The 12316-nt window shown below is 37.9% G+C and overlaps 1 protein-coding gene and 1 long non-coding RNA gene across 4 annotated transcripts in view; one reads left to right on the forward strand and one right to left on the reverse strand.

Annotated features, from left to right (window-relative positions):
• LOC125242621 (RYamide receptor-like) overlaps window positions 1–12316 on the reverse strand; it is a 97905-nt gene that overhangs the window by 50098 nt on the left and 35491 nt on the right. The window lies entirely within an intron of this gene.
• On the forward strand, window positions 3017–7805 carry LOC125242622. Of its 3 annotated transcripts, none has more exons than XR_007178889.1 (4): window positions 3017–3710; window positions 3921–6965; window positions 7043–7157; window positions 7368–7805. It is a non-coding gene; the product is annotated as an uncharacterized LOC125242622 (long non-coding RNA). The 3 variants fall into 3 exon arrangements; XR_007178888.1 differs by having other exon boundaries at window positions 3018–3518; window positions 3596–3710; window positions 3921–7157; XR_007178887.1 differs by having other exon boundaries at window positions 3018–3710; window positions 3921–7157.

A 12316-nucleotide genomic window follows, 5' to 3' on the forward strand; every position in this document is an offset into this window, starting at 1 on the left:
CATTTTTCTCGCAAGTCGTTTCTAAGTTATAAATTTCATAATCATTATTCAGCGTCTGGGCTCTAAGGGGCGACGATAACATAACAATGATGTCATTATTAGTCGGGTTTGTTATTTGCAGGTGGGCCTTACCTGCCTCTGCTCGGGTTACAGTGTCGGGAATGTAACAATTGTTTACATTAGTGCGTGGGATGTAGATATCACCGTTGCGGATGTTGACTGGTACCATCAAATCCTTTGTTGAGTTTGATTTTATAAGGGCTTCGAATAGAGATTTTGTTTCAGAAGTCAAAACCTTTATTGGTATATTAGCGTTTGGTGTAATAAGTAATTTATTTTCCAGGTCAACTTTAGCTTTTAAATGTTCCAGCATTTCGAAACCAATTAATCCGTCAAATACGTTATGAAACCTATAAATGTAGTATTTAAACAAAGATTTCTCTTTTAGTTCGGCGAACGAAGGTATCTCCACAGCGTAGTTAAAAACAGTAGTATAATCTGAGTTTACAGTGAATGGTTCGAACAATAGCTGATGCTTGTTGAAATGCTTTTCGAAAACTTCTGGTGACAAGAATGATTGATTAGCTCCGGTATCAATCAGTAATTTCAGGGGAGGCTCTTTAATTTCGATATAGGGTAGCCGTCTTTTTAAGTGAGCGTGTATTTCTAATGCTAGGGGTCTTTGGTCGTATCCGAATCCTGAGGAAAATCCTGATTAATTTCCTGTTCATTAAAATTTAGTTCATAATTATCGTGGTACTGCTGGTAGTCTAAATAGTCTGTGCATACATTGTCGCACTGCACGTTCTCAGAACTGTGGCCGCCAGCGATAGCGGCGTATTCGCGTGGGTCTGCGATAAGCATTTCAGGCGCCGGACATTGTTGTTGATACATAGTTTGGCAGGTATGATTATTTAAAGGGTTATTTATAGCTGGCATGTATGGTCTCAATGGTACCTGAGCTGATCGATATGAAATTCCACTCATAGGTTTAGGTTGTTCTACATTTTTGTTGGTTTGTTGTCCAGAAAATTGCCTTGATGGGTTGTAGGGATATTGAGGCCTGTTCCACGGATTATTTTTGTATGGATTGGGATAGAAAGGTCTGTAATTATTTTGATGAGATGAGACGTTTTGTCGTTGTGAAAATGACGGTTTATTTAAGTTGGCGAAGGGCACCGGTCTTGGGGGTAAATTGTGAGGAGCAAACTTGTTTAAGTCTAATGGTTTTTGGAAATTAGTTTGAGGTGCTTGCCTTTTTTGGAGATAATGTATATTTTGTTCCTCTTTGATAAATTGCAAGGCCGTTGGCATGTCCGAAGGACGCATGGTTCTAATCGTTACACCCAGAGGGTCCTTAAGGCCAGTCAGGAAAGCTTTCAAAGCGTCAATGATTGTCATTCGGCTAGACCGACAGTACGGAAGAACGATAGAGAAATAGTACATTGTGCAACAAGGGGAGGAAATTGAATAGTATACTATTGAGAGTAAGTTAAATCGCGACGGCGCGGCGTGCCGGAGCGATTTAAAGACTCGAGTTAGTAATATTCATACTTCCCGAGTTAGACACAATGTTTTCATCACACTTGCATTACCAATAAAAAAATATGCATATATAATATATATAAAGATAAAAAAGAGTTCAATACAGTACTAGAGATTTCTTAACTCCCTAGGGAGAACGATTTTTCTGTAACTCACGCTCCGCCTGCGTGCAATAGCACATTTAGTGTGCGAGTGTGATGAAATCTATTTTATATGTTCAGACCCAATGCTATATTGTTTATGAATAAAGTACTATGACTATGCTATGACTAATATGAGCTACAATACGCAACGAAACGTAAGAGATTGTGACATTGCCTAGTTGTTAGTCTAGGTACCCTGATGTAATCAGATATCAAATGCTAAAATAGTTATTTGTTAGACAAGGGGGCAAAGTTGTATTTTAACGCCGAGAGTGGAATTGAAAAACGAGTAAGTGAAAGGATTCTATAGTTGAACCACGAGCGAAGCGAGTGGTTCGAGAATAGAATCCTGAACTTGCGAGTTTTTTAACACACGAGAAGTAAAATACATTTGCACCCGAGTGTAACACAAAACTTTTCCCCTCACTATAGCGAGGAAACTTCAACGCAAAAACTGAGTTTATCACTGCTTCCAGTAGTTTCACAGGTGGTGAATCATCTTTATTACTAGATTCAACTACTTTTATCAATTTTAAAGCAGTTAATTTGACTTTATTCAAGGTCAAATTACTTTACTCACTAGTGGATAAAATACGTTTTTACTCACTGGTATTAAAGGACAAAACACGTGTTTCCGAGCTAGTGAGGGGAAAATGGGTTTTCAACTTTGAAGAACCGAACGTGCGCCCAGAAACGTAATTATCTGTGTTCCGAGTAAACAACAGTTGAATATTATTAGGTAGCCACGACCCCGAATCGACCACGACAATTTTAGGGGTTATATTAACTATTAGTTTTGTTGGTATTACCTGCTTTAGCTTTGTTGATCTTATTAAATAATAAAGTGTTATTAACACAACAAGCGTTGGGGAAATGCTTGTTTATTTTATTTTTGCTTATTATGTTATTTAAAATATGCAAACGGTGACTAGATTATAATATAGGTACTATCAGCTGCAAAAGTGCATGGCGAATTTATCAATGAAATCATTCATAATTTCTCCATACACTTTTAAACATGACACATAATCGACTACTCGTTAAAAAAACAATTTAAGTTTTGATATTGCTAAAATAATTAAAAATAACAAGCCTAGACTCACGCAATCTTCTTTCACTCATTATATCAACACATTTACGAATTTATTTTTAACACTATTTTAACGAAATTTCATTTATTTCTGTCATTTATCGGAAAAGACATACCTAGTAGGTAAATTACTTAAATATCTACCCCGCAAATTAAAAAAATGCCTAAATCGCCGTCGATCGACAAGGTACTCCAGAAAGCTAACTTAAAAAGCAAAGTCTAGACGCTGTAACAATAAAATTTCATTCTCCTTAATAAAGTAATAAATTTAAGAATGCAAGGCGTAGGTTACGCCTTCTACCGCCCTCTGTCGGAAATCGGCCGGAAGTCATCGACCGTGAGCTGTCTGATCCTGGATCGGCCTTCCTCGCCATCTAGCGTGGGATAGCTGCACTCTTGTATTCCTCTATGGACTTACGTGGATCATAGTTGCCATTTTGAAAAATAGAAGTAAATCGTCATCGGGCGTTTGCCTTCCTTCCTTTTATTCGTAACCAGACTTAATTATGGGTTTTTTTTTAAGCTCCGCGTTAATCGCGAAGAGTTTAGTATTATATTTTATTGTTGACTTAATTTCCATTGAACGTCCGGAGCCGGCTGTTTGCGGTGCGAGCCGATTTAGGCTTGGCAACACTAGTCCCGTCCAAAATGGCGAATGAGATGGGATTTCTTTTTGCCGGAGAGAGAGTTGAAGGGATATCGTTGGCCCAAGCTAAAATCGGGCGCAATCGCCCGTTTGAGTGAGTTTCAATAGTGATTCGGTTGTGTATTTCTTTTTAGTTGGTTAGTTTCTAACGAAGCGTTGCATATTTTCCAGCCCCGGAATCGGACGTGAATAAAACCATGTTCTGATGGTGATAGGCGACGCCCAGCGTGCCCGGATGTCGAAATAGGTGCAATTTTGCCCTCTGCTGGCCCTTTCTCCATCAACGGTAAGTCATACATTTTTTAAACCTTGTTGGAAGCCAACTTGTTCCGTAGGTTATGTATATCTTCCAAATTAGCAGTAGGTCGTTTCACGGAACGCGTTGTCGTTCGAAATTTAAATTCCAAGGTAGCCCCCGTGTCCTGCGGGCGGTATAAACCCCCTTACGGGCACCATTTTTAGGAATTTTACTTACAGACTGGTATAACCATTCCAGGGTTCACGCCGCGTCGCCTAAACCTCGCGCCGGCCGCGAGAGGTTCCCCTGGTATCCCGGTAACTTGTGGGCAGCAGATTGCTGCTGTTCTACCTACTCCCGACGTTTCACCCCAAGGCTGCTGACGTGGCAGTTGTGGTGTTTCGAGGTCAGATCTTTCCACGTTTACTTATTGACTGAATGAACCGGCCTTTCGGTTCTGGCGCCCTTCCGTGTAACTACCTTAATATATATTGACCGCTGTATCCGTTTCTACCAGTAATGATAATTTAGAGCTCGCTGACCCACGTTTGTTCCCTTAAAATATAAACTCAACATTATTGTTCTCGTGAGCTAGCCCTCGGCAAACAATTGTTACCGTGTATCTAGGATAACAAATTAGCATAAACAATTTAGATTTTTTTTTCCTGAATTCAATAAATACCTGGTTCCTCTTCAACTGTTGTTTGATTTTTTTTTATTTTGGCGTTAGCTAAAGGAAACCCCCCATAAAATTAAATATCGTAACAGTGGCGCCCAACGTGGGGCGTTATATCAGCGAGCCTCTTTAGTCACATTGTTAGCTAGAGGAATTTTCTGGTAGAAACGGTGCGGCTTGTATAATTGTAATTAAGTAGGTACTTTTGTTTTTTTTAATTCTAAGTAATTGTGTGTCATTGTAGCTGCAAGTACCTCTTAATAGTTGTGCGGAATTATTTCCGATAATATTTTCAGTGTTTGGAAAGATAGTTTTTTTTTTAAATACTTACTACTAATTACATACATTACTATTTGTATAAATAATTTTATTCTTTTATGGGTTACCGGGACCCAGTGTGGAGTTGTAACAATTTTATTTCTATTTTTTTTTTATATTTAGAGATTGTATGCATTTTGGGTAACCATAACTAAGGTGCCTTAATGTTAACGGACGGTTGTGTAAAGAAAAAGTGTTACGTTTTAAATTTAAAAGTTGATAATGTTATTATTCTCCCTTTGTGGGAGGTTACAGTAATTATTAGTAGCGGTTATAATTTATTACATAAATATGAGTTTGAATATCATGTGGCAATGCCCACCTTACTATAAATATTTCGGTAATTACTTACAGTGTTTAAAATTTGCATGTACTATTTACTGTATCATTTGATACAGGATGTCTTTTCATATTGGACTGTGGAGACTTCAAATATATAAAAATTTTAACTTAATTTAAGTTAACGTTGGATGTTGAATAGTTAGAAAGGTGCATCGTTTTGAGATGGACAGTTATGCAGAGGTGTTAAACCTTATAATTTAAGTTAACTTTATTAAAATTTTATTCCCTTAGGGAAAGTTTTTGTACTTATAAGTAGGTAGCTAAATAAGTATGCACCTCATGATAAGTGTAATGGGGGAACAACGTCGGTCAGCAGAGCATATTTTTTTTTAATATTTTTTTCTGGCGGAGACTTAAATCTAAAATAAAATTAATATTATGTTATTACTAATGGGTGGTGCAGTGTGTGTATAGTCAGGCACATTTATTTTATTGCTGATGCGTTTCTTAACCTTTTTTATTCATAAAATATAAAGTTGAATCTTATCTTGGAGTTCAAAGGCCAAATAAACTGAGAGTTATTTGGTACTTAATTAGCTTATTTTTTCCCTTTTTCTCGACTTAAATCGAGATTATTACTTTTTACCTTTAGTGACGTTTACGAAGTGGGCAGTTACTTGCTGATTAATTTATCGGTGATTGTGTTGTGTGTTTGTTTCGATGAAGGCAGGCGTTTTTCCTTTTATGTGTTGGGAGTGGGAGTTCTTACGTTGTGTCCAGATGGTACGGTTACGTCTGTACACAAACGTATTACCTTTTGATGTTTGGTGGTGAGTGAACGATTTAAAAGTTCTCTTCACGTAGTTTTCTGGGTGCTGGCGTTTTAAACCAGCATTCCAGCTTCACTGGCTGGTCGGATTCTTGCGGATTTAAACGGAGAATTCTTAATAGCAGTGTTGTACCCTTGTTGACGCTTTGCGGTATGGCTTAAATCATATGCGTGAACGTTGACGTTCTTTTGTGTTGTCGGACCGACAGACTTGCGTCGCCTGAGACGTGGTTTGTACAGTCAACCTTTGTATGTCTTATGTTGTGTCGAAACGTTCCGTCCTGTGTCGTAGATAGACGCAGCCGGTAGATACGCTTCGTTGTCCTGGTGTTATTGTCTGATTTTCGTATTCTTAGCTGTCACCGATATTAGTTAGGGAAATTTCATTTAGCTATAAGCCGTCTTCCGTTATATCGCTTGGACGTACAGCCCGCTGTCTGGTACAGCTCGCTGTGCCGCCAAGAAATATAGACGATGCGACGTTTTGTAGTAATTTACTTAAAAAAAAAAAAAAAAGGGTATTCTTATCTGGTTTAGTGCGTGGGTTCGATTTTGATGGTTTTTTTTATTATAGATTTTAGATTTCGAGTTGTAGCTGTTATATTACCGATATTTCCTGTAGTTGGAGCTGGAGACCAGCTCAAAATTTTGCCTACGTCAAAATTTTCTCTGGGGAAGGGAGTATTGTAACAATAAAATTTCATTCTCCTTAATAAAGTAATAAATTTAAGAATGCAAGGCGTAGGTTACGCCTTCTACCGCCCTCTGTCGGAAATCGGCCGGAAGTCATCGACCGTGAGCTGTCTGATCCTGGATCGGCCTTCCTCGCCATCTAGCGTGGGATAGCTGCACTCTTGTATTCCTCTATGGACTTACGTGGATCATAGTTGCCATTTTGAAAAATAGAAGTAAATCGTCATCGGGCGTTTGCCTTCCTTCCTTTTATTCGTAACCAGACTTAATTATGGGTTTTTTTTTAAGCTCCGCGTTAATCGCGAAGAGTTTAGTATTATATTTTATTGTTGACTTAATTTCCATTGAACGTCCGGAGCCGGCTGTTTGCGGTGCGAGCCGATTTAGGCTTGGCAACACTAGTCCCGTCCAAAATGGCGAATGAGATGGGATTTCTTTTTGCCGGAGAGAGAGTTGAAGGGATATCGTTGGCCCAAGCTAAAATCGGGCGCAATCGCCCGTTTGAGTGAGTTTCAATAGTGATTCGGTTGTGTATTTCTTTTTAGTTGGTTAGTTTCTAACGAAGCGTTGCATATTTTCCAGCCCCGGAATCGGACGTGAATAAAACCATGTTCTGATGGTGATAGGCGACGCCCAGCGTGCCCGGATGTCGAAATAGGTGCAATTTTGCCCTCTGCTGGCCCTTTCTCCATCAACGGTAAGTCATACATTTTTTAAACCTTGTTGGAAGCCAACTTGTTCCGTAGGTTATGTATATCTTCCAAATTAGCAGTAGGTCGTTTCACGGAACGCGTTGTCGTTCGAAATTTAAATTCCAAGGTAGCCCCCGTGTCCTGCGGGCGGTATAAACCCCCTTACGGGCACCATTTTTAGGAATTTTACTTACAGACTGGTATAACCATTCCAGGGTTCACGCCGCGTCGCCTAAACCTCGCGCCGGCCGCGAGAGGTTCCCCTGGTATCCCGGTAACTTGTGGGCAGCAGATTGCTGCTGTTCTACCTACTCCCGACGTTTCACCCCAAGGCTGCTGACGTGGCAGTTGTGGTGTTTCGAGGTCAGATCTTTCCACGTTTACTTATTGACTGAATGAACCGGCCTTTCGGTTCTGGCGCCCTTCCGTGTAACTACCTTAATATATATTGACCGCTGTATCCGTTTCTACCAGTAATGATAATTTAGAGCTCGCTGACCCACGTTTGTTCCCTTAAAATATAAACTCAACATTATTGTTCTCGTGAGCTAGCCCTCGGCAAACAATTGTTACCGTGTATCTAGGATAACAAATTAGCATAAACAATATAGATTTTTTTTCCTGAATTCAATAAATACCTGGTTCCTCTTCAACTGTTGTTTGATTTTTTTTTTTATTTTGGCGTTAGCTAAAGGAAAAATACCCCCCTATAAAATTATGTTGTTACTTAATAAATTGAGCAAAGTACTCGTAGTACACCGTAACAGGTAGGTCCTCCGAAAATAGATGTTGAAATATGATAACAAAATATGATAGATGGCGAACGCCATCAACGCTATGTTCCAAAATCGCCCAAGCACAGAAGGTGTGTTTCAATGTCAGCCCATCATATGATACGACCAACATATGGCCGCCATTTCACGAGCAGTCATTAAAACATTGTGAATTACAGCTCAGCCGGCCTAGCCGAAGTGAAAATTTTTGATGCTACGTGGCAATCGAAACGCAGTCTGGCTCTGTCGCGTCACTAGTTACATGAAAGTGATAGAGAGTGCGAAGCGTAAGCGATTGTCACGTTTGCTAGATACCCTAGCGTTATTCCCAACTCATGAATATGAATGAATTTATTAACAGACGCGTTTTTCTGACGTCGAGTGTGTGAGCACCTCAATCAAATCACAATACAGCGACCGGACCAGACTTAAAACGTTTATTGTTTTACGTTTTAAAACGACGCGAAGCGGTCAAATTGTAATTAATATCAAGTGTATTAGCATTTAATTACACCTGTCAAAGGAAATGAGAGAAAATTAGAAAAATATGATAATGCTTTATCAATTTTCCTGTCCGTCCGGTGTCAATATTAATAATACCAACCTTTGTGTCTTTGTTTTATCTGGCGTTGTATTTGCTAAGGGTCTGAAATAACAGTTTTCGAAGACGGCATAATTAAATTGAATGTTTAGTCTGTAAACTGACGAGCATGTCTGTTTGTGTTTAACTATTAATTACTTTATGTTATAGACGTAATATGAAGCGACACGATATTATTTCTTATTGTTCTTTTATTTTAAAATAGGGCAATAAAACAATTAACTGCTGTTATTGTTTACCGTACCTAGAACAAAACAAAAACCTTCCCTAATTTAATATTTGTGTTTTGAAAGGAATAGATTTATGTACAGAAACATGAATTTGACAGTGAAAACGTTATTATTTAGTAAATTTATTAATGCTAGTTTGGGAACAGAGCAATTATTTTAGAAAATATTGTTATTTCTATTTTTAAGTACCTATACCTACTCACAATACTACGTAAATATAAATTATAAAAAAAATGCCATACTCATATTAACACGTTCCCTGTGCATGTATCATATGTGTAGCATTTTAGGGTATACATGATACGTGCATGCATCATGGGTGATGCACGACCCCTCGTGAACTTAAGGCATCGCCAAAAATTGCACGTGTGAGCTAGATGTTTTTTATTTGCGTGCACATATTGTGTACGAAAAGTTTGACAGAAAACACGTGCGTCCGGAGGACATTCTCATAATGTTGCCAGGTGATGGCTGTTTAAAGAAATATATGTTTTTTATTTTAAATAACTAAACAATATTAATTATTTGCATTAATGTCACGTTATATTGAAAACAAAAGACTAATCAAATAAATTTGTAAACTGTGATGCAAGGATTCAACTAGATAAAGCTCCAGGTTGTCGGTTGTCAGACGTCAAATTTGGTACTGGCAGTACACATTCTGCATTTTGAACTAGAGGCGGCAAACCTGGTTCAGGCTATGTCTTAGTAAGTTTTTGCAAAGCCACGTAATATCCAATTGTTTAATTCTGGAATCTTCAAGTTAATCACGATTGATAAAGTATTTTATGTCATCAATAGTCCAAGGACGATACAGGCCCTATCACCAGAAATGTTAGAAACATCAATTTGCTCCAATTCGTCCATGATCTTTTCTATCACTCCCTCTAAAATTATCTATATTTATAAATAAGTAGGTATATGGCAAAAAATAACTAATCGCATTTAGTTTTGAAGAGTATTTCATGATTAACATCCGTCTTACAAAACACTTCTGACAATTGACTAGGCATATTCATATACCAATCAAACTTTTGTGAAACTTTCTTCTTTCAAAAAAATGGCATAAACAAACGTAGGCCACATATATAAAAACAAAAAGAACGTCAAATTACTTAAAAATATGTATATAAATATCCTATATAGGAGTGATGCACTCAGCAATGAGATAATACGTGCATGCATCACATTGTGGGCACTAGTTTAGAAGCCTATACGTGTGTGCATCACATGTGGGTCACTCGGAAAAGTGGGAAAATAGGGAAAACGGTCATCATAAAAGATGTATTTGTATATAAATATAACAATATAATACAGATCCGAGTTAATTTACAACAAAATAAAAATGCACGTGAGGAGTCAATTTCTGGTTGTCGGTTACACAGGGAACGTGTTAAATAAGTTTTTTTGGATGTATTTTCAAAGAAAAGTAAATGTTATTCGTAAATCTGGCACTTAAAATAATTTTCAATTTTTATCTAAAAAAATATTTTTTTGCAATGAGTCTAGTTACTTTTCGATATTTATCAACGAGGATAGTTAAATTATGTCCGATAATGGCATCAACCTATCATATATATATTAGGGTGGAGCGAAAAAACACTTTTCTGGAATTAGCAAACCTAATAGTTATCAATCAATGCCCCTTAGTCTATGAAGCCTTTGTGCAAATTTTCAGCTTTTTAAATCAACATCTTCTGCCTCCGCATTAGGGTTGAAATTTTGAAAATCTCATACAAACTTAAAAATTCAACTTTCAGATAAAACTCATCAAGCATCAAAATAACTCATTGTTCGCGAAATGATTAAACATTTAAATAAATGGCCCATTCTACCCACCATGACTTCAAAACATCTTTTCCAGGATCCAACTTAATTTTAAACTTAAAATATCGACAGTAATTAAATATCTTCTAACTGCTCATCGGACGGAAAAAATTGGCTTGATATTAGACGAGGCTAATATTCGCTGGCAGATTTAATAGAAGCCCATTAAATAAAAGTTTCCAATTACAAAGGATGTCAGACAAAGTTTGAACATCGATCGCCAAAAATCAGTTCGTTTATTTTTTCGTGAAACCGTTTCCTACTACTAAGAGCCGTTTCTAACGGTTTAAATGTGTTTAGGTATATCGTCTAAAATTGGACTATTTAATGGCTCATTGACACGCTCCAACAAATAGATAGGTGTCACGAAATTATTTGTCATAATTGTTAAACAGTCGAGCACCTATATAATTAACTAGCTTTTACCCGCGGCTTCGCCCGCGTAATAAAAGTATTCTTATTGAAACGTTTACAAAAAATCCGTAGCTTTCTTTGTAGGTACATCTGTCCGCGATTACTTCGATTAAGGTAAAGCGGGGCAATTCTCGACTGGGGGACCATTTTAACTGATCTCATTGCTGTACGGTCAGCCGAGAAAGTGGTTTACCACTTTTCGACTATTGATCGAAAAGTGGTAAACCACTTTTTTGGCTGACTGTACCTTACACATATTACTATTGTTTTAAAAGAAATTCTTGCAATGATTGTAGAATTGTTACACAGCGACCACAGCGTAGGTAGTAGGTACGAATATGTTTGTATTTTACCTATATAAATATTTATACTGGGGAAACTTCATACAACCCACATAGCCAGTATCTCGACGCTATGGTCGGTAGGGTAAAAAGTACTTCCTTGCATTATCGCTTACAATTTTTTCCATTTTGCTTATACTTATTGCAAACGTAAACATATAAAAGGCAAGCAAACAACGATCTTCTTACAGCACATTAAATGTAATAGTTATTACGGATGCAGGATATACTCGCCGATGCCTAAGGTAGGTAACTAATCCCTTCGCACTGAGCCACCTGCATTTTACTCTGCCTAGATATCGATTGCCGACCGATTAGTCCGACCCCAATCCTTATTCTTATCCCCGTCCCTATCTCTATCCTTGTCCCCGTCCCCGTCCCCGTCCCGTCCATGTCCCCGTCCCTCCCCTATCCCTATCCCGTTCCTGTCCCTGTACCTGTCCCTGTCCCTGTCCCTGTCCCTGTCAAATTATCGTGCTAGGAGGTGAACTTTGAAAAATCCTTTCTTAGTGGTCCTCTAAGGAACTTCCGTGTCAATTTGAAATCTCTTGAACCAGAAGTAAAGATAAAAACTAAACCTATACTTATGGCTATTTTGGATATTTTAACCCCATTGCACAACAACAGGGGAGAAAATTTCTTTTCCACCTCATTAGATTTTAAAATCGTTGTATTTATCGTGTTCAGCGACCCGATAAACCATAAAAACGATACCCATATTGTGTTTTTGACTATACCCCCTTTGCACCCCTTTAGGGGTAAAATTTTCAAAAAACCTGAAACATGTATTGAGTCATATGTCTTTAGGAATCCTCCTATGAAGTTTCGAATAACATAGTCAAACTAATCTTGTTTCCCCATACAAACTTTGAACCCCCATTTCACCCTTTTAAGAGGAGAATTTTGAAAAATCCTTTCTTAGTGCTCCTCTACGCCATATAAGGAACCTATGTGCCAAATTTGAAATCTCTAGAACCA

The sequence above is a fragment of the Leguminivora glycinivorella genome, chromosome 3 (assembly GCF_023078275.1).
Source record: "Leguminivora glycinivorella isolate SPB_JAAS2020 chromosome 3, LegGlyc_1.1, whole genome shotgun sequence".
Classification (NCBI taxonomy): Eukaryota; Metazoa; Arthropoda; class Insecta; order Lepidoptera; family Tortricidae; genus Leguminivora; species Leguminivora glycinivorella.